We start from the raw sequence: 25,783 nt of genomic DNA, 5'->3' as shown, positions 1-25,783 counted from the left end.
GAGGAGCCACATCTGTCTTTGCCAGTGTGGAATCCACCTCTACTTGTGTCAGTATAGGAGCCACCTCTGCCTGTATTTGTGCAGGAATGACCTGTGTGTGTGTCATTGTAGCATCCACCTGTGCCTTGTCAGTGTAGGAGCCACCTCTGTCCGTGTCAGCTTCAGAACCACATCTCCCAGTGTCAGTGTGGGAACCACCTCTGTCTGTGTCAGCGTAGTATTCACCCTTGTCTGTAACAGCGAAGGAGCCACCTCTGTCTGTGTCAGTGTAGGATCCACCTCTGCCTGTGTCAGTTTAGGATCCACATCAGTCTGTGTCAGTGTAGGAGCCACCTCTGTCTGTGTCAGTTTAGTAGCCAACCTTCTCTCTGTTAGTTTAGGAGCACCTCTCTCAGTATCAATGTAGGAGCCACCTCTAGTCTATGTCAGTTTAGTAGATTCCCATCCTTGTGTCAGTTTGGGAGCCTCCTGTGTCAGTGTCAGTTAAGGAACCACGTCTGTGTGTGTCAGAGTAGTTTCCACCTCTGCCTGTGTCAGTGTGGGAGCCACCTCTGTCTGTGTCAGCTTTAGAGCCACATCTCTTACTGTCAGTATTGGATCCACCTGTGTCTGTGGCAGTTTATGATCCACCTCGGTCTGTATCAGTGAAGCAGCCACCTCGCTCATGATCACTGTTGGATCAACCTCTGTCTGTGTCACTTTTGGGGATACCTCTGCCTGTGTCAGTGTAGGAGCCTCTTCAGTCAGTGTCATTGTTGGAGCCTCCTCTGTTTGTGCCAGTTTATGATCCCCCTCTGCCTGTGTCAGTGTAGGATCCACCTCTCTCATTATCAATGCAGGAGCCACCTCTGTCTGGGTTAGTTTAGTAGATTCCCCTCCTCGTGTCAGTTTGGGAGCCTCCTATGTCAGTGTCAGTTAAGTGTCCACCTCTGTGTGTGTCAGAGTAGTTTCCACCTCTGGCTGTGTCAGTGGAGGAGCCACATCTGTTTTTGCCAGTGTGGAATCAACCTCTGCCTGTATCACTATAGGAGCCACCTCTGCCTGTGTCAGTATAGGAGCCACCTCTGCCTGTGTCAGTATAGGAGTCACCTCTGCCTGTGTTTGTGCAGCAACCACCTGGGCCTGTGTCAGTGTAGGAGCCACCTCTGCCTGTGTCAGTGTAGGAGCCACCTCTGCCTGTGTCAGTTTAGGATCCTCATCAGCTGTGTCAGTGTAGGAGCCAACTCTGTCTGTGTCAGTTTAGTAGCCACCTCTCTCATTATCAATGTCGGAGATATCTCTGACTGTGTTAGTTTAGTAGATTCCCCTCCTCGTGTCAGTTTGGGAGCCTCCTAAGTCAGTTTCAGTTAAGGATCCACCTCTGTGTGTGTCAGAGTAGTTTCCACCTCTGGTTGTGTTAGTGGAGTAGCCACATCTGTTTTTGCCAGTGTGGAATCAAACTCTGCCTGTATCACTATAGGAGCCACCTCTTCCTGTGTCAGTATAGGAATCACCTCTGCCTGTGTTTGTGCAGCAACCACCTGGGCCTGTGTCAGTGTAGGAGCCACCTCTGCCTGTGTTTGTGCAGCAACCACCTGGGCCAGTGTCAGTGTAGGAGCCACCTCTGCCTGTGTCAGTGTAGGAGCCACCTCTGCCTGTGTCAGTGTAGGAGCCAACTCTGTCTGTGTCAGTTTAAGAGCCACCTCTGTCTGTGTCAGTGTAGGAGCCACTTCTGTCCATGTCAGCTTTAGAGCCACTTCTTTCTCTGTCAGTATTGGATCCACCTCTGTCTGTGTCAGCGTAGGAGCCACCTCTGCCTGTGTCAGTGTAGGAGCCACCTCTGCCTGTGTCAGTGTAGGAGCCAACTCTGTCTGTGTCAGTTTAAGAGCCACCTCTGTCTGTGTCAGTGTAGGAGCCACCTCTGTCCATGTCAGCTTTAGAGCCACATCTTTCTCTGTCAGTATTGGATCCACCTCTGTCTGTGTCAGCGTAGGAGCCACCTCTGCCTGTGTCAGTGTAGGAGCCACCTCTGTCCGTGTCAGCTTTAGAGCCATATCTTTCTCTGTCAGTTTTGGATCCACCTCTGTCTGTGTCAACGTAGGAGCCACCTCTGTCCGTGTCAGCTTTAGAGCCACATCTTTCTCTGTCAGTATTGGATCCACCTCTGTCTGTGTCAGCATAGGAGCCACCTCTGCCTGTGTCAGTGTAAGAGCCAACTCTGTCTGTGTCAGTTTAGGAGCCACCTCTGTCTGAGTCAGTGTAGGAGCCACCTCTTTCTGTGTCAGCTTTAGAGCCACATCTTTCTCTCGCTCTGTCAATATTGGATCCACCTCTGTCTGTGTCAGTGTAGAAGCCACCTCTGTCTGTGTCAGTGTAGAAGCCACCTCTGTCTGTGTCAGTGTAGGAGCCACCTCTGTCTGTGTCAGTGTAGAAGCCACCTCTGTCTGTGTCAGTGTAGAAGCCACCTCTGTCTGTGTCAGTGTAGGAGCCACCTCTCTCTCTGCCAGCTTAGGAGCCACCTCTCTCATTATCGCTGTAGGAGCCACCTCTGTCTGAGTCAGATTAGTAGATTCCCCTCCATGTGTCAGTTTAGGAGCCTCGTCTTTCAGTGTTAGTTTAGTAACCACCTCTCTCCATGTCAGTCTAGGGTCCACCTCTGTCTGTGTCAGTGTAGGAGCCACCTGTGTCTGTGCCAGTGTGGGATCCAACTCTGTCTCTGTCAGTATAGGAGCCACCTCTGCCAGTGTCAGCGTAGGATCCAACTCTGTCTGTGTCAGTTTAGCATCCGCTTCTATCTGTATCAGTTTAAGATCCACCTCGGTCTGTGTCAGTTTAGGATACACACTCGCCTCTGTCAGTGTGGGATGAACCTCTGCCTGTGTCAGTGTAGGATTCACCACTGGCTTTGTCAGTGTTAGATCCGCCTCTCTCTGTGTCAGTGTAGGATCCACCTCTGTCCGTGTCAGTTAAGGATCCACCTCTCTCTGTATCAGTTTAGAATCCACCTCTGTCTGTGTCAGTTTAAGATGCACCTCTATCTGTATCAGTGAAGCAGCCACCTCGCTCATGAACATTGTAGGCTCAACATCTGTCTGTGTCTGTTTTGGAGATTCCTCTCCCTGTGTAAGTTTAGGAGCCTCCTCTTTCAGTGTCAGTGTTGGAGCCTCCTCTGTCTGTGCCAGTATATGATCCACCTCTGCCTGTGACAGTGCAGGATCCACCTCTGCATGTGTCAGCTTGGGATCCACATCTGTCTGTATCAGTGTAGGAGCCACCTCTGTCTGTGTCAGTTTAGTAGCCACCTCTCATTATCAATGCAGGAGCCACCTCTGTCTGTGTCAGTTTAATAGATTCCCCTCCTTGTCTCAGTTTAGGAGCCTCCTCTGTCAGTGTCAGTTAAGGAACCACCTCTGTGTGTGTCAGAGTAGTTGCCACCTCTGCCTGTATAAGTGGAGGAGCCACATCTGTCTTTGCCAGTGTGGAAACCACCTCTACTTGTGTCAGTATAGGAGCCACCTCTGCCTGTATTTGTGCAGGAATGACCTGTGCGTGTGTCATTGTAGCATCCACCTGGGCCTGTGTCAGTGCAGGAGCCACCTCTGTCCGTGTCAGCTTCAGAACCACATCTCCCAGTGTCAGTGTGGGAACCACCTCTGTCTGTGTCAGCGTAGTATTCACCCTTGTCTGTAACAGCGAAGGAGCCACCTCTGTCTGTGTCAGTGTAGGATCCACAACTGCCTGTGTCAGTTTAGGTTCAACCTCTGTCTTTGTCAAAGTGAGATCCACTCTGTCTGTGTCAGCTTTAGTGTTACACTGTTTCAGTGTAGGAGCCACCTCTGTCTGTGCCAAATTTGGGTCCACCTCTGTCGTTGTCACTTTAGATTCCAACTCTGTGTCATTGTATGATCTGCCTCAGTCTGTATCAGTGTAGGATACACCTCTGCCTGGGTCAGTGTGGGATGAACATCTGCCTATGTCATTGTCAGATCTACCTCTCTCTGTGTCAGTGTATGGTCCACCTCGTTCTGTATCAGTCAAGCAGCCACCTCGCTCATGATCACTGTCGAATCAACTTCTGTGTGTGTCAGTTTTGGAGATTCCTCTCCCTGGTGTCGGTGTTGGAGCCTCCTCTGTCTGTGTCAGTGTAGGATCCACCTCTGTCTGTGTCAGTTTAGGATCCACCTCTATCTGTATCAGTTTAGGATCCACCTCTGTCAGTGTCAGTTTAGGATCCACCTCTGTCTGTATCAGTGAAGCAGCCACCTCGTTCATGAACACTGTAGGCTCAACCTCTTTCTGTGTCAGTTTTGGAGATTCCTCTCTCTGTGTCAGTTCAGGACCCTCGTCTGTCGGTGTCAGTGTTGGAGCATCCTCTGTCTGTGCCAGTTTATGATCCACCTCTGCCTGTGTCAGTGTAGGATCCACCTCTGCCTGTGTCAGTTTAGGATCCACATCAGTCAGTGTCAGTGTAGGAGCCACCTCTGTCTGTGTCAGTTTAGTAGCCACCTTTCTCTCTGTTAGTTTAGGAGCACCTCTCTCAGTATCAATGTAGGAGCCACCTCTAGTCTACGTCAGTTTAGTAGATTCCCATCCTTGTGTCAGTTTGGGAGCCTCCTGTGTCAGTGTCAGTTAAGGAACCACGTCTGTGTGTGTCAGAGTAGTTTCCACCTCTGCCTGTGTCAGTGTGGGAGCCACCTCTGTCTGTGTCAGCTTTAGAGCCACATCTCTTACTGTCAGTATTGGATCCACCTCTGTCTGTGTCAGTTTATGATCCACCTCGGTCTGTATCAGTGAAGCAGCCACCTCGCTCATGATCACTGTTGGATCAACCTCTGTCTGTGTCAGTTTTGGGGATAGCTCTGCCTGTGTCAGTGTAGGAGCCTCTTCAGTCAGTGTCATTGTTGGAGCCTCCTCTGTTTGTGCCAGTTTATGATCCCCCTCTGCCTGTGTCAGTGTAGGATCCACCTCTGTCATTATCAATGCAGGAGCCACCTCTGTCTGGGTTAGTTTAGTAGATTCCCCTCCTCGTGTCAGTTTGGGAGCCTCCTATGTCAGTGTCAGTTAAAGATCCACCTCTGTGTGTGTCAGAGTAGTTTCCACCTCTGGCTGTGTCAGTGGAGGAGCCACATCTGTTTTTGCCAGTGTGGAATCAACCTCTGCCTGTATCACTATAGGAGCCACCTCTGCCTGTGTCAGTATAGGAGCCACCTCTGCCTGTGTCAGTATAGGAGTCACCTCTGCCTGTGTTTGTGCAGCAACCACCTGGGCCTGTGTCAGTGTAGGAGCCACCTCTGTCTGTGTCAGTGTAGGAGCCACCTCTGTCCATGTCAGCTTTAGAGCCACATCTTTCTCTGTCAGTATTGGATCCACCTCTGTCTGTGTCAGCGTAGGAGCCACCTCTGCCTGTGTCAGTGTAGGAGCCACCTCTGTCCGTGTCAGCTTTAGAGCCATATCTTTCTCTGTCAGTTTTGGATCCACCTCTGTCTGTGTCAACGTAGGAGCCACCTCTGTCCGTGTCAGCTTTAGAGCCACATCTTTCTCTGTCAGTATTGGATCCACCTCTGTCTGTGTCAGCATAGGAGCCACCTCTGCCTGTGTCAGTGTAAGAGCCAACTCTGTCTGTGTCAGTTTAGGAGCCACCTCTGTCTGAGTCAGTGTAGGAGCCACCTCTTTCTGTGTCAGCTTTAGAGCCACATCTTTCTCTCGCTCTGTCAATATTGGATCCACCTCTGTCTGTGTCAGTGTAGAAGCCACCTCTGTCTGTGTCAGTGTAGAAGCCACCTCTGTCTGTGTCAGTGTAGGAGCCACCTCTGTCTGTGTCAGTGTAGAAGCCACCTCTGTCTGTGTCAGTTTAGAAGCCACCTCTGTCTGTGTCAGTGTAGGAGCCACCTCTCTCTCTGCCAGCTTAGGAGCCACCTCTCTCATTATCGCTGTAGGAGCCACCTCTGTCTGAGTCAGATTAGTAGATTCCCCTCCATGTGTCAGTTTAGGAGCCTCGTCTTTCAGTGTTAGTTTAGTAACCACCTCTCTCCATGTCAGTCTAGGGTCCACCTCTGTCTGTGTCAGTGTAGGAGCCACCTGTGTCTGTGCCAGTGTGGGATCCAACTCTGTCTCTGTCAGTATAGGAGCCACCTCTGCCAGTGTCAGCGTAGGATCCAACTCTGTCTGTGTCAGTTTAGCATCCGCTTCTATCTGTATCAGTTTAAGATCCACCTCGGTCTGTGTCAGTTTAGGATACACACTCGCCTCTGTCAGTGTGGGATGAACCTCTGCCTGTGTCAGTGTAGGATTCACCACTGGCTTTGTCAGTGTTAGATCCGCCTCTCTCTGTGTCAGTGTAGGATCCACCTCTGTCCGTGTCAGTTAAGGATCCACCTCTCTCTGTATCAGTTTAGAATCCACCTCTGTCTGTGTCAGTTTAAGATGCACCTCTATCTGTATCAGTGAAGCAGCCACCTCGCTCATGAACATTGTAGGCTCAACATCTGTCTGTGTCTGTTTTGGAGATTCCTCTCCCTGTGTAAGTTTAGGAGCCTCCTCTTTCAGTGTCAGTGTTGGAGCCTCCTCTGCGTGTGCCAGTATATGATCCACCTCTGCCTGTGACAGTGCAGGATCCACCTCTGCATGTGTCAGCTTGGGATCCACATCTGTCTGTATCAGTGTAGGAGCCACCTCTGTCTGTGTCAGTTTAGTAGCCACCTCTCATTATCAATGCAGGAGCCACCTCTGTCTGTGTCAGTTTAATAGATTCCCCTCCTTGTCTCAGTTTAGGAGCCTCCTCTGTCAGTGTCAGTTAAGGAACCACCTCTGTGTGTGTCAGAGTAGTTGCCACCTCTGCCTGTATAAGTGGAGGAGCCACATCTGTCTTTGCCAGTGTGGAATCCACCTCTACTTGTGTCAGTATAGGAGCCACCTCTGCCTGTATTTGTGCAGGAATGACCTGTGCGTGTGTCATTGTAGCATCCACCTGGGCCTGTGTCAGTGCAGGAGCCACCTCTGTCCGTGTCAGCTTCAGAACCACATCTCCCAGTGTCAGTGTGGGAACCACCTCTGTCTGTGTCAGTTTAATAGATTCCCCTCCTTGTGTCAGTTTAGGATCCTCCTCTGTCAGTCTCAGTTAAGGAACCACCTCTGTGTGTGTCAGAGTAGTTGCCACCTCTGCCTGTGTAAGTGGCGGAGCCACATCTGTCTTTGCCAGTGTGGAATCCACCTCTACTTGTGTCAGTATAGGAGCCACCTCTGCCTGTATTTGTGCAGGAATGACCTGTACGTGTGTCATTGTAGCATCCACCTGTGCCTGTGTCAGTGTAGGAGCCACCTCTGTCGGTGTCAGCTTCAGAACCACATCTCCCAGTGTCAGTGTGGGAACCACCTCTGTCTGTGTCAGCGTAGTATTCACCCTTGTCTGTAACAGCGAAGGAGCCACCTCTGTCTGTGTCAGTGTAGGATCCACAACTGCCTGTGTCAGTTTAGGTTCAACCTCTGTCTTTGTCAAAGTGAGATCCACTCTGTCTGTGTCAGCTTTAGTGTTACACTGTTTCAGTGTAGGAGCCACCTCTGTCTGTGCCAAATTTGGGTCCACCTCTGTCGTTGTCACTTTAGATTCCAACTCTGTGTCATTGTATGATCTGCCTCAGTCTGTATCAGTGTAGGATACACCTCTGCCTGGGTCAGTGTGGGATGAACATCTGCCTATGTCATTGTCAGATCTACCTCTCTCTGTGTCAGTGTATGGTCCACCTCGTTCTGTATCAGTCAAGCAGCCACCTCGCTCATGATCACTGTCGAATCAACTTCTGTGTGTGTCAGTTTTGGAGATTCCTCTCCCTGGTGTCGGTGTTGGAGCCTCCTCTGTCTGTGTCAGTGTAGGATCCACCTCTGTCTGTGTCAGTTTAGGATCCACCTCTATCTGTATCAGTTTAGGATCCACCTCTGTCAGTGTCAGTTTAGGATCCACCTCTGTCTGTATCAGTGAAGCAGCCACCTCGTTCATGAACACTGTAGGCTCAACCTCTTTCTGTGTCAGTTTTGGAGATTCCTCTCTCTGTGTCAGTTCAGGACCCTCGTCTGTCGGTGTCAGTGTTGGAGCATCCTCTGTCTGTGCCAGTTTATGATCCACCTCTGCCTGTGTCAGTGTAGGATCCACCTCTGCCTGTGTCAGTTTAGGATCCACATCAGTCAGTGTCAGTGTAGGAGCCACCTCTGTCTGTGTCAGTTTAGTAGCCACCTTTCTCTCTGTTAGTTTAGGAGCACCTCTCTCAGTATCAATGTAGGAGCCACCTCTAGTCTACGTCAGTTTAGTAGATTCCCATCCTTGTGTCAGTTTGGGAGCCTCCTGTGTCAGTGTCAGTTAAGGAACCACCTCTGTGTGTGTCAGAGTAGTTTCCACCTCTGCCTGTGTCAGTGTGGGAGCCACCTCTGTCTGTGTCAGCTTTAGAGCCACATCTCTTACTGTCAGTATTGGATCCACCTCTGTCTGTGTCAGTTTATGATCCACCTCGGTCTGTATCAGTGAAGCAGCCACCTCGCTCATGATCACTGTTGGATCAACCTCTGTCTGTGTCAGTTTTGGGGATAGCTCTGCCTGTGTCAGTGTAGGAGCCTCTTCAGTCAGTGTCATTGTTGGAGCCTCCTCTGTTTGTGCCAGTTTATGATCCCCCTCTGCCTGTGTCAGTGTAGGATCCACCTCTGTCATTATCAATGCAGGAGCCACCTCTGTCTGGGTTAGTTTAGTAGATTCCCCTCCTCGTGTCAGTTTGGGAGCCTCCTATGTCAGTGTCAGTTAAAGATCCACCTCTGTGTGTGTCAGAGTAGTTTCCACCTCTGGCTGTGTCAGTGGAGGAGCCACATCTGTTTTTGCCAGTGTGGAATCAACCTCTGCCTGTATCACTATAGGAGCCACCTCTGCCTGTGTCAGTATAGGAGCCACCTCTGCCTGTGTCAGTATAGGAGTCACCTCTGCCTGTGTTTGTGCAGCAACCACCTGGGCCTGTGTCAGTGTAGGAGCCACCTCTGCCTGTGTCAGTGTAGGAGCCACCTCTGCCTGTGTCAGTTTAGGATCCTCATCAGCTGTGTCAGTGTAGGAGCCAACTCTGTCTGTGTCAGTTTAGTAGCCACCTCTCTCATTATCAATGTCGGAGACATCTCTGACTGTGTTAGTTTAGTAGATTCCCCTCCTCGTGTCGGTTTGGGAGCCTCCTAAGTCAGTTTCAGTTAAAGATCCACCTCTGTGTGTGTCAGAGTAGTTTCCACCTCTGGTTGTTTTAGTGGAGTAGCCACATCTGTTTTTGCCAGTGTGGAATCAAACTCTGCCTGTATCACTATAGGAGCCACCTCTTCCTGTGTCAGTATAGGAATCACCTGTGCCTGTGTTTGTGCAGCAACCACCTGGGCCTGTGTCAGTGTAGGAGCCACCTCTACCTGTGTTTGTGCAGCAACCACCTGGGCCAGTGTCAGTGTAGGAGCCAACTCAGCCTGTGTCAGTGTAGGAGCCACCTCTGCCTGTGTCAGTGTAGGAGCCAACTCTGTCTGTGTCAGTTTAAGAGCCACCTCTGTCTGTGTCAGTGTAGGAGCAACCTCTGTCCATGTCAGCTTTAGAGCCACATCTTTCTCTGTCAGTATTGGATCCACCTCTGTCTGTGTCAGCGTAGGAGCCACCTCTGCCTGTGTCAGTGTAGGAGCCACCTCTGTCCGTGTCAGCTTTAGAGCCACATCTTTCTCTGTCAGTTTTGGATCCACCTCTGTCTGTGTCAACGTAGGAGCCACCTCTGTCCGTGTCAGCTTTAGAGCCACATCTTTCTCTGTCAGTTTTGGATCCACCTCTGTCTGTGTCAACATAGGAGACACCTCTGTCCGTGTCAGCTTTAGAACCACATCTTTCTCTGTCAGTATTGGATCCACCTCTGTCTGTGTCAGCGTAGGAGCCACCTTTGCCTGTGTCAGTGTAGGAGCCACCTCTGCCTGTGTCAGTGTAAGAGCCAACTCTGTCTGTGTCAGTTTAGGAGCCACCTCTGTCTGAGTCAGTGTAGGAGCCACCTCTTTCTGTGTCAGCTTTAGAGCCACATCTTTCTCTCGCTCTGTCAATATTGGATCCACCTCTGTCTGTGTCAGTTTAGGAGCCATCTCTGTCTGTGTCAGTGTAGGATTCACCTCTGTTTGTGTCAGTGTAGAATCCACTTCTGTCTGTGTCAGTGTAGAAGCCACCTCTGTCTGTGTCAGTGTAGAAGCCACCTCTGTCTGTGTCAGTGTAGGAGCCACCTCTCTCTCTGTCAGCTTAGGAGCCACCTCTCTCATTATCGCTGTAGGAGCCACCTCTGTCTGAGTCAGATTAGTAGATTCCCCTCCATGTGTCAGTTTAGGAGCCTCCTCTGTCAGTGTTAGTTTAGTAACCACCTCTCTCCATGTCAGTCTAGCGTCCACCTCTGTCTCTGTCAGTGTAGGAGCCACCTGTGTCTGTGCCAGTGTGGGATCCAACTCTGTCTCTGTCAGTATAGGAGCCACCTCTGCCAGTGTCAGCGTAGGATCCAATTCTGTCTGGGTCAGTTTAGCATCCGCTTCTATCTGTATCAGTTTAAGATCCACCTCGGTCTGTGTCAGTTTAGGATACACACCCGCCTCTGTCAGTGTGGGATGAACCTCTGCCTGTGTCAGTGTAGGATTCACCACTGGCTTTGTCAGTGTTAGATCCGCCTCTCTCTGTGTCAGTGTAGGATCCACCTCTGTCCGTGTCAGTTAAGGATCCACCTCTCTCTGTATCAGTTTAGAATCCACCTCTGTCTGTGTCAGTTTAGGATGCACCTCTATCTGTATCAGTGAAGCAGCCACCTCGCTCATGAACATTGTAGGCTCAACATCTGTCTGTGTCTGTTTTGGAGATTCCTCTCCCTGTGTAAGTTTAGGAGCCTCCTCTTTCAGTGTCAGTGTTGGAGCCTCCTCTGTCTGTGCCAGTATATGATCCACCTCTGCCTGTGACAGTGCAGGATCCCCCTCTGCATGTGTAAGCTTGGGATCCACATCTGTCTGTATCAGTGTAGGAGCCACCTCTGTCTGTGTCAGTTTAGTAGCCACCTCTCATTATCAATGCAGGAGCCACCTCTGTCTGTGTCAGTTTAATAGATTCCCCTCCTTGTGTCAGTTTAGGAGCCTCCTCTGTCAGTGTCAGTTAAGGAACCACCTCTGTGTGTGTCAGAGTAGTTGCCACCTCTGCCTGTATAAGTGGAGGAGCCACATCTGTCTTTGCCAGTGTGGAATCCACCTCTACTTGTGTCAGTATAGGAGCCACCTCTGCCTGTATTTGTGCAGGAATGACCTGTGCGTGTGTCATTGTAGCATCCACCTGTGCCTGTGTCAGTGTAGGAGCCACCTCTGTCCGTGTCAGCTTCAGAACCACATCTCCCAGTGTCAGTGTGGGAACCACCTCTGTCTGTGTCAGCGTAGTATTCACCCTTGTCTGTAACAGCGAAGGAGCCACCTCTGTCTGTGTCAGTGTAGGATCCACAACTGCCTGTGTCAGTTTAGGTTCAACCTAAGTCTTTGTCAAAGTGAGATCCACTCTGTCTGTGTCAGCTTTAGTGTTACACTGTTTCAGTGTAGGAGCCACCTCTGTCTGTGCCAAATTTGGGTCCACCTCTGTCGTTGTCACTTTGGATTCCATCTCTGTGTCATTGTATGATCTGCCTCAGTCTGTATCAGTGTAGGATACACCTCTGCCTGGGTCAGTGTGGGATGAACATCTGCCTATGTCATTGTCAGATCTACCTCTGTCTGTGTCAGTGTATGGTCCACCTCGTTCTGTATCAGTCAAGCAGCCACCTCGCTCATGATCACTGTCGAATCAACTTCTGTGTGTGTCAGTTTTGGAGATTCCTCTCCCTGGTGTCGGTGTTGGAGCCTCCTCTGTCTGTGTCAGTTTAGGATCCACCTCTGTCTGTGTCAGTGTAGGATCCACCTCTATCTGTATCAGTTTAGGATCCACCTCTGTCAGTGTCAGTTTAGGATCCACCTCTGTCTGTATCAGTGAAGCAGCCACCTCGTTCATCAACACTGTAGGCTCAACCTCTGTCTGTGTCAGTTTTGGAGATTCCTCTCTCTGCGTCAGTTCAGGACCCTCGTCTGTCGGTGTCAGTGTTGGAGCATCCTCTGTCTGTGCCAGTTTATGATCCACATCTGCCTGTGTCAGTGTAGGATCCACCTCTGCCTGTGTCAGTTTAGGATCCACATCAGTCTGTGTCAGTGTAGGAGCCACCTCTGTCTGTGTCAGTTTAGTAGATTCCCATCCTTGTGTCAGTTTGGGAGCCTCCTGTGTCAGTGTCAGTTAAGGAACCACGTCTGTGTGTGTCAGAGTAGTTTCCACCTCTGCCTGTGTCAGTGTGGGAGCCACCTCTGTCTGTGTCAGCTTTAGAGCCACATCTCTTACTGTCAGTATTGGATCCACCTCTGTCTGTGTCAGTTTATGATCCACCTCGGTCTGTATCAGTGAAGCAGCCACCTCGCTCATGATCACTGTTGGATCAACCTCTGTCTGTGTCAGTTTTGGGGATAGCTCTGCCTGTGTCAGTGTAGGAGCCTCTTCAGTCAGTGTCATTGTTGGAGCCTCCTCTGCCTGTATCACTATAGGAGCCACGTCTGCCTGTATCAGTATAGGAGCCACCTCTGCCTGTGTCAGTATAGGAGTCACCTCTGCCTGTGTTTGTGCAGCAACCACCTGGGCCTGTGTCAGTGTAGGAGCCACCTCTGCCTGTGTCAGTGTAGGAGCCACCTCTGCCTGTGTCAGTGTAGGAGCCACCTCTGCCTGTGTCAGTGTAGGAGCCACCTCTGCCTGTGTCAGTGTAGGAGCCTCTTCAGTCAGTGTCATTGTTGGAGCCTCCTCTGTTTGTGCCAGTTTATGATCCCCCTCTGCCTGTGTCAGTGTAGGATCCATCTCTGTCATTATCAATGCAGGAGCCACCTCTGTCTGGGTTAGTTTAGTAGATTCCCCTCCTCGTGTCAGTTTGGGAGCCTCCTAAGTCAGTTTCAGTTAAGGATCCAACTCTGTGTGTGTCAGAGTAGTTTCCACCTCTGGCTGTGTCAGTGGAGGAGCCACATCTGTTTTTGCCAGTGTGGAATCAACCTCTGCCTGTATCACTATAGGAGCCACGTCTGCCTGTATCAGTATAGGAGCCACCTCTGCCTGTGTCAGTATAGGAGTCACCTCTGCCTGTGTTTGTGCAGCAACCACCTGGGCCTGTGTCAGTGTAGGAGCCACCTCTGCCTGTGTCAGTGTAGGAGCCACCTCTGCCTGTGTCAGTGTAGGAGCCACCTCTGCCTGTGTCAGTGTAGGAGCCACCTCTGCCTGTGTCAGTTTAGGAACCTCATCAGCTGTGTCAGTGTAGGAGCCACCTCTGTCTGTGTCAGTTTAGTAGCCACCTCTCTCATTATCAATGTCGGAGACATCTCTGACTGTGTTAGTTTAGTAGATTCCCCTCCTCGTGTCAGTTTGGGAGCCTCCTATGTCAGTTTCAGTTAAGGATCCACCTCTGTGTGTGTCAGAGTAGTTTCCACCTCTGGTTGTGTCAGTGGAGGAGCCACATCTGTTTTTGCCAGTGTGGAATCTAACTCTGCCTGTATCACTATAGGAGGCACCTCTTCCTGTGTCAGTATAGGAGTCACCTCTGCCTGTGTTTGTGCAGCAACCACCTGGGCCTGTGTCAGTGTAGGAGCCACCTCTGCCTGTGTCAGTGTAGGAGCCAACTCTGTCTGTGTCAGTTTAGGAGCCACCTCTGTCTGTGTCAGTGTAGGAGCCACCTCTGTCTGTGTCAGTGTAGGAGCCACCTCTGTCCATGTCAGCTTTAGAGCCACATCTTTCTCTGTCAGTATTGGATCCACCTTTGTCTGTGTCAGCGTAGGAGCCAACTCTGTCTGTGTCAGTTTAGGGGCCACCTCTGTCTGTGTCAGTTTAGTAGCCACCTCTCTCATTATAAATTTGTAGGAGACATCTCTGTCTGCGTTAGTTTAGTAGATTCCGCTCCTCGTGTCAGTTTGGGAGCCTCCTATGTCAGTGTCAGTTAAGGATCCACCTCTGTGTGTGTCAGAGTAGTTTCCACCTCTGGTTGTGTCAGTGGAGGCGCCACATCTGTTTTTGCCAGTGTGGAATCAAACTCTGCCTGTATCACTGTAGGAGCCACCTCTTCCTGTGTCAGTATAGGAGTCACCTGGGCCTGTGTCAGTGTAGGAGCCACCTCTGCCTGTGTCAGTGTAGGAGCCACCTCTGCCTGCGTCAGTGTAGGAGCCACCTCTGTCCATGTCAGCTTTAGAGCCACATCTTTCTCTGTCAGTATTGGATCCACCTCTGTCTGTGTCAGCGTAGGAGCCAACTCTTTCTGTGTCAGTTTGGGAGCCATCTCTCTCTGTGTCAGTGTAGGATTCACCTCTGTTTCTGTCAGTGTAGAATCCACTTCTGTCTGTGTCAGTGTAGAAGCCACCTCTGTCTGTGTCAGTGTAGGAGTCACCTCTCTCTCTCTATCAGCTTAGGAGCCAACTGTTTCATTATCGCTGTAGGAGCCACCTCTGTCCGTGTCAGATTTGTAGATTCCCCTCCATGTGTCAGTTTAGGAGCCTCCTCTGTCAGTCTTAGTTCAGGAACCACCTCTCTCCATGTCAGTCTAGGGTCCACCTCTGTCTGTGTCAGTGTAGGAGCCACCTGTGTCTGTGCCAGTGTGGGATCCAACTCTGTCTCTGTCAGTATAGGAGCCACCTCTGCCAGTGTCAGCGTAGGATCCAACTCTGCCTGTGTCAGTTTAGCATCCGCTTCTATCTGTATCAGTTTAAGATCCACCTCGGTATGTGTCAGTTTAGCATACACACCCGCCTCTGTCAGTGTGGGATTCACCACTAGCTTTGTCAGTGTTAGATCCGACTCTTTCTGTGTCAGTGTAGGATCCAGCTCTATCTGTATCAGTTTAGAATCCACCTCTGTCTGTGTCAGTTTAGGATGCACCTCTATCTGTATCAGTGAAGTAGCCACCTCACTCATGAACACTGTAGGCTCAACATCTGTCTGTGTCTGTTTTGGAGATTCCTCTCCCTGTGTAAGTTTAGGAGCCTCCTCTTTCAGTGTCAGTGTTGGAGCCTCCTCTGTCTGTGCCAGTATATGATCCACCTCTGCCTGTGACAGTGCAGGATCCACCTCTGCATGTGTCAGCTTGGGATCCACATCTGTCTGTATCAGTGTAGGAGCCACCTCTGTCTGTGTCAGTTTAGTAGCCACCTCTCATTATCAATGCAGGAGCCACCTCTGTCTGTGTCAGTTTAATAGATTCCCCTCCTTGTCTCAGTTTAGGAGCCTCCTCTGTCAGTCTCAGTTAAGGAACCACCTCTGTGTGTGTCAGAGTAGTTGCCACCTCTGCCTGTATAAGTGGAGGAGCCACATCTGTCTTTGCCAGTGTGAAATCCACCTCTACTTGTGTGAGTATAGGAGCCACCTCTGCCTGTGTTTGTGTAGGAATGACCTGTGCCTGTGTCAGTGTAGCATCCACCTGTGCCTGTGTCAGTGTAGCATCCACCTGTGCCTGTGTCAGTGTAGGAGCCAACTCTGTCCGTGTCAGCTTCAGAGCCACATCTCCCAGTGTCAGTGTGGGAACCACCTCTGTCTGTGTCAGTGTAGGATCCACAACTGCCTGTGTCAGTTTAGGTTCAACCTCTGTCTTTGTCAAAGTGGGATCCACCTCTGTCTGTGTCAGTGTGGGATCCAACTCTGTCTGTGTCAGTTCAGGAGCCTCCTCTGTGTGTGTCAATACAGGATTCAGCTCTGTCTGTTTCAGTGTAGGAGCCACCTCTGTCTGTGCCAAATTTGGGTCCACCTCTGTCGTTGTCACTTTAGATTCCAACTCTGTGTCAGTGTATGATCTGCCTCAGTCTGTATCAGTGTAGGATACACCTCTGCCTGGGTCAGTGTGGGATGAACATCTGCCTGTGTCATTGTCAGATCTACCTCTCTCTGTGTCAGTGTATGGTCCACCTCGTTCTGTATCAGTGAAGCAGCCACCTCGCTCATGATCACTGTCGAATCAACCTCTGTCTGTTTCAGTTTTGGAGATTCCTCTCCCTGTGTCGGTGTTGGAGCCTCCTCTGTCTGTGCCAGTTTATGATACACCTCTGCCTGTGTCAGTGTAGGATCCACCTCTTCCTGTGTCAGTTCAGGATCCACATCAGTCTGTGTCAGTGTAGGAGCCACCTCTGTCTGTATCAGTTTAGTAGCCACCTTTCTCTCTGTTAGTTTAGGAGCACCTCTCTCAGTATCAATGTAGGAGCCACCTCTAGTCTATGTCAGTTTAGTATATTCCCATCCTTGTGTCAGTTTGGAAGCCTCCTGTGTCAGTGTCAGTTAAGGAACCACCTCTGTGTGTGTCAGAGTAGTTTCCACCTCTGCCTGTGTCAGTGTGGGAGCCACCTCTGTCTGTGTCAGCTTTAGAGCCACATCTCTTACTGTCAGTATTGGATCCACCTCTGTCTGTGGCAGTTTAGGAGCCACCTTTGTCTGGGTCAGTTTAAGATCTACCTCTGTCTGTGTCAGTGTAGGATCCACCTCTGTCTGTGTCAGTTTAGGATCCACCTCTATCTGTGTCAGTTTAGGATCCACCTCTGTCAGTGTCAGTTTAGGATCCACCTCTGTCTGTATCAGTGAAGCAGCCACCTCGCTCATGAGCACTGTAGGCTCAACCTCTGTCTGTGTCAGTTTTGGAGATTCCTCTCTCTGTGTCAGTTCAGGACCCTCGTCTGTCGGTGTCAGTGTTGGAGCCTCCTCTGCCTGTGCCAGTTTATGATCCACCTCTGCCTGTGACAGTGTAGGATCCACCTCTGCCTGTGTCAGCTTGGGATCCACATCTGTCTGTGTCAGCGTAGGAGCCACCTCTGTCTGTGTCAGTTTTAGAGCCACATCTCTTACTGTCAGTATTGGATCCACCTCTGTCTGTGGCAGTTTAGGATCCACCTCTGTGCCGGTGTTGGCACCCCCGCTCACTGTGCCAGTTTAGGATCCACCTTTGTCTGGGTGAGTTTAAGATCCACCTCTGTCTGTGTCAGTGTAGGATCCACCTCTGTCTGTGTCAGTTTAGGATCCATCTCTATCTGGATCAGTTTAGGATCCACCTCTGTCTGTATCGGTGAAGCACCTACCTCGCTCATGAACACGTAGGCTCAACCTCTGTCTGTGTCAGTTTTGGAGATTCCTCTCTCTGTGTCAGTTCAGGACCCTCCTCTGTCAGTGTCAGTGTTGGAGCCTCCTCTGTCTGTGCCAGTTTATGATCCACCTCTGCCTGTGACAGTGTAGGAGCCACCTCTGCCTGTGTCAGTTTAGGATCCACATCTGTCTGTGTCAGTGTAGGAGCCACCTCTGTCTGTGTCAGTTTAATAGATTCCCCTCCTTGTGTCAGTTCAGGAGCCTCCTCTGTCAGTCTTAGTTAAGGAACCACCTCTGTGTGTGTCAGAATAGTTTCCACCTGTGTAAGTGGAGGAGCCACATCTGTCTTTGCCAGTGTGGCATCTACCTCTGCCTGTGTCAGTATAGGAGCCACCTCTGCCTGTGTTTGTGCAGGAATGACCTGTGTCTGTGTCAGTGTAGGATCCACCTCTGCCTGTGTCAGTATAGGAGCCACCTCTGCCTGTGTCAACTTCAGAGCCACATCCCTCTGTGTCAGCGTAGGATCCACCTCTCCCTGTGTCAGTGTAGGAGCCACCTCTGTCCGTGTCAGCTTCAGAGCCACATCTCCCTGTGTCAGTGTGGGAACCACCTCTGTCTGTGTCAGTGTAGTATTCACCCATGTCTGTAACAGTGTAGGAGCCCCTTTGTCTGTGTCAGTGTAGGATCCACAACTGCCTGTGTCAGTTTAGGTTCTACCTCTGTCTTTGTCAATGTGGGATCCACCTTTGTCTGTGTCAGTTTAGGAGCCACCTCTCTCATTGTCACTGTAGGAGACACCTCTCTCTGTGTCAGTTTAGGAACCATCTCTGTCTGTGTTAGTATAGGAGCCACCTCTGCCTGGTTCAGTGTAGGATCCACCTCTGCATGTGTCAGCTTGGAATCCACATCTGTCTGTATCAGTGTAGGAGCCACCTCTGTCTGTGTCAGTTTAATAGCCACCTCTCATTATCAATGCAGGAGCCACCTCTGTCTGTGTCAGTTTAATAGATTCCCCTCCTTGTCTCAGTTTAGGAGCCTCCTCTGTCAGTCTCAGTTAAGGAACCACCTCTGTGTGTCTCAGAGTAGTTGCCACCTCTGCCTGTGTAAGTGGAGGAGCCACATCTGTCTTTGCCAGTGTGAAATCCACCTCTACTTGTGTGAGTATAGGAGCCACCTCTGCCTGTGTTTGTGTAGGAATGACCTGTGCCTGTGTCAGTGCAGCATCCACCTGTGCCTGTGTCAGTGTAGCATCCACCTGTGCCTGTGTCAGTGTAGGAGCCACCTCTGTCCGTGTCAGCTTCAGAGCCACATCTCCCAGTGTCAGTGTGGGAACCACCTCTGTCTGTGTCAGTGTAGGATCCACAACTGCCTGTGTCAGTTTAGGTTCAACCTCTGTCTTTGTCAAAGTGAGATCCACCTCTGTCTGTGTCAGTGTGGGATCCAACTCTGTCTGTGTCAGTTCAGGAGCCTCCTCTGTGTGTGTCAATACAGGATTCATCTCTGTCTGTTTCAGTGTAGGAGCCACATCTGTCTGTGCCAAATTGTCGTTGTCACTTTAGATTCCAACTCTGTGTCAGTGTATGATCTGCCTCAGTCTGTATCAGTGTAGGATACACCTCTGCCTGGGTCAGTGTGGGATGAACATCTGCCTGTGTCATTGTCAGATCTACCTCTCTCTGTGTCAGTGTATGGTCCACCTCGTTCTGTATCAGTGAAGCAGCCACCTCGCTCATGATCACTGTCGAATCAACCTCTGTCTGTTTCAGTTTTGGAGATTCCTCTCCCTGTGTCGGTGTTGGAGCCTCCTCTGTCTGTGCCAGTTTATGATCCACCTCTGCCTTTGTCAGTGTAGGATCCACCTCTTCCTGTGTCAGTTTAGGATCCACATCAATCAGTGTCAGTGTAGGAGCCACGTCTGTCTTTATCAGTTTAGTAGCCACCTTTCTCTCTGTTAGTTTAGGAGCACCTCTCTCAGTATCAATGTAGGAGCCACCTCTAGTCTGTGTCAGTTTAATAGATTCCCATCCTTGTTTCAGTTTGGAAGCCTCCTCTGTCAGTGTCAGTTAAGGAACCACCTCTGTATGTGTCAGAGTAGTTTCCACCTCTGCCTGTGTCAGTACTGGATCCACCTCTGTCTGTGGCAGTTTATGAGCCACCTCTGTGTCAGTGTTGGCACCCCCGCTCACTGTGCCAGTTTAGGATCCACCTTTGTCTGGGTGAGTTTAAGATCCACCTCTGTCTGTGTCAGTGTAGGATCCACCTCTGTCTGTGTCAGTTTAGGATCCACCTCTGTCAGTGTCAGTTTAGGATCCACCTCTGTCTGTATCAGTGAAGCAGCCACCTCGCTCATGAGCACTGTAGGCTCAACCTCTGTCTGTGTCAGTTTTGGAGATTCCTCTCTCTGTGTCAGTTCAGGACCCTCGTCTGTCGGTGTCAGTGTTGGCGCCTCCTCTGTCTGTGCCAGTTTATGATCCACCTCTGCCTGTGACAGTGTAGGATCCACCTCTGCCTGTGTCAGCTTGGGATCCACATCTGTCTGTGTCAGCGTAGGAGCCACCTCTGTCTGTGTCAGTTTTAGAGCCACATCTCTTACTGTCAGTATTGGATCCACCTCTGTCTGTGGCAGTTTAGGATCCACCTCTGTGCCGGTGTTGGCACCCCCGCTCACTGTGCCAGTTTAGGATCCACCTTTGTCTGGGTGAGTTTAAGATCCACCTCTGTCTGTGTCAGTGTAGGATCCACCTCTGTCTGTGTCAGTTTAGGATCCATCTCTATCTGGATCAGTTTAGGATCCACCTCTGTCAGTGTCAGTTTAGGATCCACCTCTGTCTGTATCAGTGAAGCACCTACCTCGCTCATGAACACATAGGCTCAACCTCTGTCTGTGTCAGTTTTGGAGATTCCTCTCTCTGTGTCAGTTCAGGACCCTCCTCTGTCAGTGTCAGTGTTGGAGCCTCCTCTGTCTGTGCCAGTTTATGATCCACCTCTGCCTGTGACAGTGTAGGAGCCACCTCTGCCTGTGTCAGTTTAGGATCCACATCTGTCTGTGTCAGTGTAGGAGCCACCTCTGTCTGTGTCAGTTTAATAGATTCCCCTCCTTGTGTCAGTTCAGGAGCCTCCTCTGTCAGTCTTAGTTAAGGAACCACCTCTGTGTGTGTCAGAATAGTTTCCACCTGTGTAAGTGGAGGAGCCACATCTGTCTTTGCCAGTGTGGCATCTACCTCTGCCTGTGTCAGTATAGGAGCCACCTCTGCCTGTGTTTGTGCAGGAATGACCTGTGTCTGTGTCAGTGTAGGATCCACCTCTGCCTGTGTCAGTATAGGAGCCACCTCTGCCTGTGTCAACTTCAGAGCCACATCCCTCTGTGTCAGCGTAGGATCCACCTCTCCCTGTGTCAGTGTAGGAGCCACCTCTGTCCGTGTCAGCTTCAGAGCCACATCTCCCTGTGTCAGTGTGGGAACCACCTCTGTCTGTGTCAGTGTAGTATTCACCCATGTCTGTAACAGTGTAGGAGCCACCTTTGTCTGTGTCAGTGTAGGATCCACAACTGCCTGTGTCAGTTTAGGTTCTACCTCTGTCTTTGTCAATGTGGGATCCACCTTTGTCTGTGTCAGTTTAGGAGCCACCTCTCTCATTGTCACTGTAGGATACACCTCTCTCTGTGTCAGTTTAGGAACCATCTCTGTCTGTGTTAGTATAGGAGCCACCTCTGCCTGGTTCAGTGTAGGATCCACCTCTGCCTGTGTCAGTACAGGAGCCACTTCGCTCTCTGTTACTTTAGGAGCCATCTCTCTCATTATCGTTGTAGGAGCCACTTCTGTCTGTGTCCATGCTGTAGCAACCTCTCTCTATGTCAATCTAGGGTCCACCTTGTCTGTGTCAATTTAGCATCCACCTCAGTCTGTGTCAGTTTATGATCCACCTCTGTCTATATCAGTGTAGGATCTACCTCAGCCTGTGTCAGTTTAGGATCCACCTCTGTCTTTTTAAGTGTAGGAGCCACCTCTGTCTGTGTCAGTATTGGATCCACCTCTACCTCTGTCAGTGTTGGATCCACCTCTGCCTGTGTCAGTTTAGAATCCGCCTCTGTCTGTTTCAGTGTTGCAGCCACCTGTGAGTGTGCCAATGTGGGTTCAGCCTCTGCCTGTGTCAGTGTAGGAACCAACTATGCCTGGTTCAGTGTAGCAGCCACCTCTGTCTGTGTCAGTGTATGATCCAGCTCGGTGTATGTCAGTTTAGGAAACACACCTGCCTGTGTCAGTGCAGGATGAACCTCTGCCTGTGTCAGTGTTGGATCCACATCTGTCTGTGTCAGTTTCGGAGCCACCTCTGTCTGTGTCAGTTTAGGATCCACCTCGGTCTGTGTCAGGGTGGGATACACCTCTGCCTGGGTCAGTGTGGGATGAACATCTGCCTGTGTCAGTGTAGGATCCACCTCTGTCTGTGTCAGTGTAGGCTCTACCTCAGTCTGTGTCAGTTTATGATCCACCTCTATCTTTTTCAGTGTAGGAGCCAGCTCTGTCTTTGTCAGTGTATGATCCACCTCGGTCTGTGTCAGTGCATGATCCACCTCGATCTTGTCAGTGTGGGATACACATCTGCCTGTGTCAGTGTAGAATGAACCTCTGCCTGTGTCAGTGTAGGATTCCCCTCTGTCTTTGTCAGTGTTAGATCTGCCTCTATCTGTGTCAGTGTAGGATCCACCTCTACCCATGTCAGTTTAGCATGCACCTCTATGTTTATCAGTTTAGGATCCACCTCTGTCAGTGTCAGTTTAGGATCTGCCTCTGTGTGCTTCAGTGTCGGAGCCACCTCTGTCTGTGCCAATGTGGGTTCAGCCTCTGCCTGTGTCAGGAAACTCCTGGATCTGGGCAGGAAGATTTAGAGCTGAGATGAGGGGGAATTTCATCACTCAAAGAGTGGTAAATCTTTGGAATTCTCTACTGCAGAGAGCTGTGGAAGCTCAGTCATTGAGTGTGTTCAAGACTGAGATCGATAGATTTCTACATATTAAAAACATCAAGGGTTATGGGGATAATGCAGGAAAATGGTGTTGAGATTGAAGATCTGCCCTGATCTCATTGAATGGCAGAGCAGGCTCCACAAAATAAATGAGAGCAGGAGTCGGCCATTCAGCCCTTTGAGCCTGCTCTGCCATTCAATGAGATCAGGGCAGATCTTCAACCTCAACAACATTTTCCTGCATTATCTCCATACCCCTTGATGTTTTTAATATGTAGAAATCTATCGATCTCAGTCTTGAACACACTCAATGACTGATCTTCCACAGCTCTCTGCAGTAGAGAATTCCAAAGATTCACCAACCCCTGAGTGACAAAATTCCCCCTCATCTCAGCCCTAAATGGCCTGCACCCTTATCCTGTGCCCCCTGGTTCCCAACACCCACCCCCAGCCAGGGCGAAACACCCTTCCTGCATCTACCCCTGTCGAGGCTTGTAAATATTTGTACATTTGAACGAGGTCACCTTTCATTCTTCTGAACTCCAGAGAATAAAGGCCCAGTCTTTTTGATCTCTCCTTTTAAGACAATCCCTCCATCCCAGGAATTCATTTGGTAAATCTTCGTTGTGCTCCCTCTATGGCAAGTATATTTCCTTAGGTAAGACCAAAACTGCACATAATTCTCTAGGTGTGGTCTCACCAAGGCTCTATCTGGTGTTTCCTGGCTGGAATCTCATCCTCTACAGGGAATTCAATCACGGTCTGTGAACGAGTGTGTTGGGCCTGCATAGGGGAGCTTTGGATCTGCCTGAATCTGCATAGAAAGTACCTTTCTAGGAGCTCACATTATCATTGTTCAGAGCTAATTGAGTCTGCCTAGGAACTGTCTGCGGTTTGTGTAGGGGCTATCTGTGTCTGTCTAGAAAATCCCTGAGCCCTGACAGGAGCTGTATTATGTACTTACATTCGCTAATTTTTTGTTCGTGTAGGAGCTGCGTGGTTATGCAGGATCTCCCTGGGTCTGCGTAGGAACTGTCCAGTTCCCTGTCCCATTTGGATTTGTGAAGGAAATGGTTTTCTCGTTGGAGGGGTGATCTCCGTCTAATAAGTAGCTGTTGCGTACAGAGTAGATCGGGAGAAACCGTTCCCACGAGTGCCAGGGTGGCGAATGAGGGGGCACAGACTTGCGATATGAGAAAATCTTTTATTTCATGTAGCGAGTGGTTAAGGCCTGGAATGCACTGCCTGGGAGTGTGGCAGAGGCAGGTTCAATTGAAGCATTTGAAAGGGGAATTAGACTGTTATCTGAAAAGGAAGAATGTGCAGGGTTGCAGGCAGAAGGTGGGAGAATGGCTCTGAGGGAATTGCTCATTCGGAGAGTCAGCATTGACACAATGGGCTGAATGGCCTCCTTCTGCACTGTAACAATTCTGTGGGCTTGGCTAGGAGATATTGACATCAATATAGGAACTGTCTAGATCTGTGTGTGAGCTGCACATTTTCAAAGTAGGAACTTTCCGGGCCTGTGTTGCAGCTCCTTGAACCTGTGCAGAGGTCACCAAAGTCCGTGCCGGTACTCTCTGGTTCTGTGCTGGGATGAACTGAGTCTGTACATGAGCCTCTTAGATTTGTGGAGCATTTACCGAGGCCTGTCTAAGACAGATTTGGGCCTTCATAAAGCAGTTTAGGGTTGGACAGGAGCTGGGTCATTCAGTGTAGGAGCTGCGTGTAACTGTGAAGGGATTGCCTGAGTAGGAAGAACAGCTTGCATTTATATAGCACTTTTCTGTAAGAATTTACTTATCATCAGCCGTCATTTGCCGAGGAAAGTCTCAAACTTCGGCCAGTCTTTGCTCTTTGTGGGAGCTCACTGTGAGGACGTTGAATGCCGTGGCTACACTTCAAAGGTGGCGTATAGTTTGTGGAGTTCTTTGGAACGTCCTGATATCATGACGTCTGTTCTGATCGGAAGTTTCCACCTCAGTGCAGTCACTGTCTGGGTCTTGGTAGGATCCATCCAAATCTGCATAGGGAGGGGAAATGTCAGAATTTGAGTTGGCGTACCTCAAACTGTGTCAGTTTAACCTGCCTGGCGCTGTCAGGTTCTTTGTGGTTTTGGCCCTGTGCAGGAGCAGTCTGAGTTTGTATAGGAGCTGTCTGCGTCTGCCTTAGAGCCATCTAGGGCCTGTTCTTTATTCTTTCATGGGGTGTGAGCATCACAGGCTATTATTGCCCTTGAGAAGGTGGTGGTGAGCTGTCTTCTTGAACCGCTGCAGCCCCTGTGGTGTAGTACACCCGCAATGCTGTTAGGGAGGGAGATCCGTGATTTTGACCCAGCAACAGTGAGGGAACGGCAATATATTTCCAAGTCAGGATGGGGAGTGACTTGGAGGGGAACTTTGAGGTTTCCATGTGTCTGCTGCCTTTCTTCTTTGAGGTCATAGAGGTATTGAGTTTGGAAGGAGCTGTTAAAGAAGCCTTGGCGAGATCTTGTAGATGGTACACACTGCTGCTACTGTGTGTCGGTGGTGGAGGGAGCGAATGTTTGTGGATGTAGTGCCAATCAAGCGGACCTGCTTTGTCCTGGATGGTGTTGAGCTCCTTGAGTGTTGTGGGAGCTGCACTCATCCAGGCAAGTGGGGAGTATTCCATCACACTCCTGACTTGTGCCTTGTAGATGGTGGACAGGCTTTGGGGAGTCAGGAGGTGAGATACTCTCCACAAAATTCCTAGCCTTTGACCTGCTTTTGTAGCCACAGTATTTATATGGCTAGTTTCTGGTCTTTGGTAACCCCCAGGATTTTGAGAGTGGAGGATTCAGCGATGGTAATGCCATGGAATGTAGAGGGGCGATGGTTAGATTCTTTCATGTTGGACATGGTCATTGCCTGGCACTTATGTGGCACGAATGTTACTTGTCCCTGTTTTCTCCTTCCTGGGAGAACTCCTGTCCTGCCAATAGCTGTCTATCCCTGTGCAGGGATTGTCCAAAACTGAAATGGAGCTGCATAGGTCTGAGTCTGGCTGGGAGCATCACTCTATCTTTCTGAACTTCATGCAGGTGGTCTAAATGCTGTGGAGGTTTGTGTTATATCTGTACAGAAGACGTCTGAGTTTATGTAGAATTGGTCCGGGCCTGTTACGGTGCTGACTGTTTTTGCATAGGAGATGTCTGGATCTGTGTAGGAGCTGTCTGGATCTGTTCAGAACAATCTTGTTCAACTTAGCTGTTGCCTTATCCTCTCTGTTCTGCAGAAGAACAGAATCCCTTTCTCAAGGGGGTGCCTGGATTTGTTTGGGTGCTTCCGCTATTAATAAAGGAGCTGTCATGGCCTGTGTAGGAGCTGTTAGTGTTGTTGTTGGTCTGTGGAAAAACTGCCTGTTTCTGTTTAGAAGCTGCCTTTATCCGTGTTCAAGCTGTCTGTACCTGTATTTCAGCTCCCTGGGTCTGCATATTTGTTTTGCGAGTTTGTGCAGGAGCTGGCTTTGTCTGTCATGAATTATCTGGCCTCATTAACGACTGTCTACTTCAGTATCAAATTTCAGTATTAGCATCTGTGCAAAACCTGCTTGGGATTGTGTAGCAGATGCCTCAGCCTGTGTGAGAGTTGTCTGCATTTAAGTATGAGTTGTCTGTCTTTGCGTTGGAGCTGTTTGTATCTGCATAGGAGCTGTTTGTGCCTGCTT

General features: G+C 50.0%; 1 protein-coding gene across 3 annotated transcripts in view; it reads left to right on the top strand.

Moving 5' to 3' along the window:
• The window catches only part of LOC121272281 (lysophosphatidic acid receptor 6-like), an 85,876-nt gene that overhangs the window by 20,151 nt on the left and 39,942 nt on the right, over nucleotides 1-25,783 (top strand). Inside the window, exon 1 of one of the 3 annotated variants that reach the window (XR_005941867.1) lies at nucleotides 25,652-25,718. The exons of the other annotated variants lie outside the window; for them this stretch is intronic. The gene's annotated coding sequence lies outside the window, so the exon portion shown is untranslated. Of the gene's footprint in view, nucleotides 1-25,651; nucleotides 25,719-25,783 lie in introns of those variants that run through there. 3 annotated transcript variants of the gene reach the window in all.

This window comes from Carcharodon carcharias, chromosome 33, assembly GCF_017639515.1.
Source record: "Carcharodon carcharias isolate sCarCar2 chromosome 33, sCarCar2.pri, whole genome shotgun sequence".
NCBI classification, from domain to species: Eukaryota; Metazoa; Chordata; class Chondrichthyes; order Lamniformes; family Lamnidae; genus Carcharodon; species Carcharodon carcharias.
Note: the sequence above shows the minus strand (reverse complement) of the source record. Positions and strands in the feature narration are given on the sequence as shown.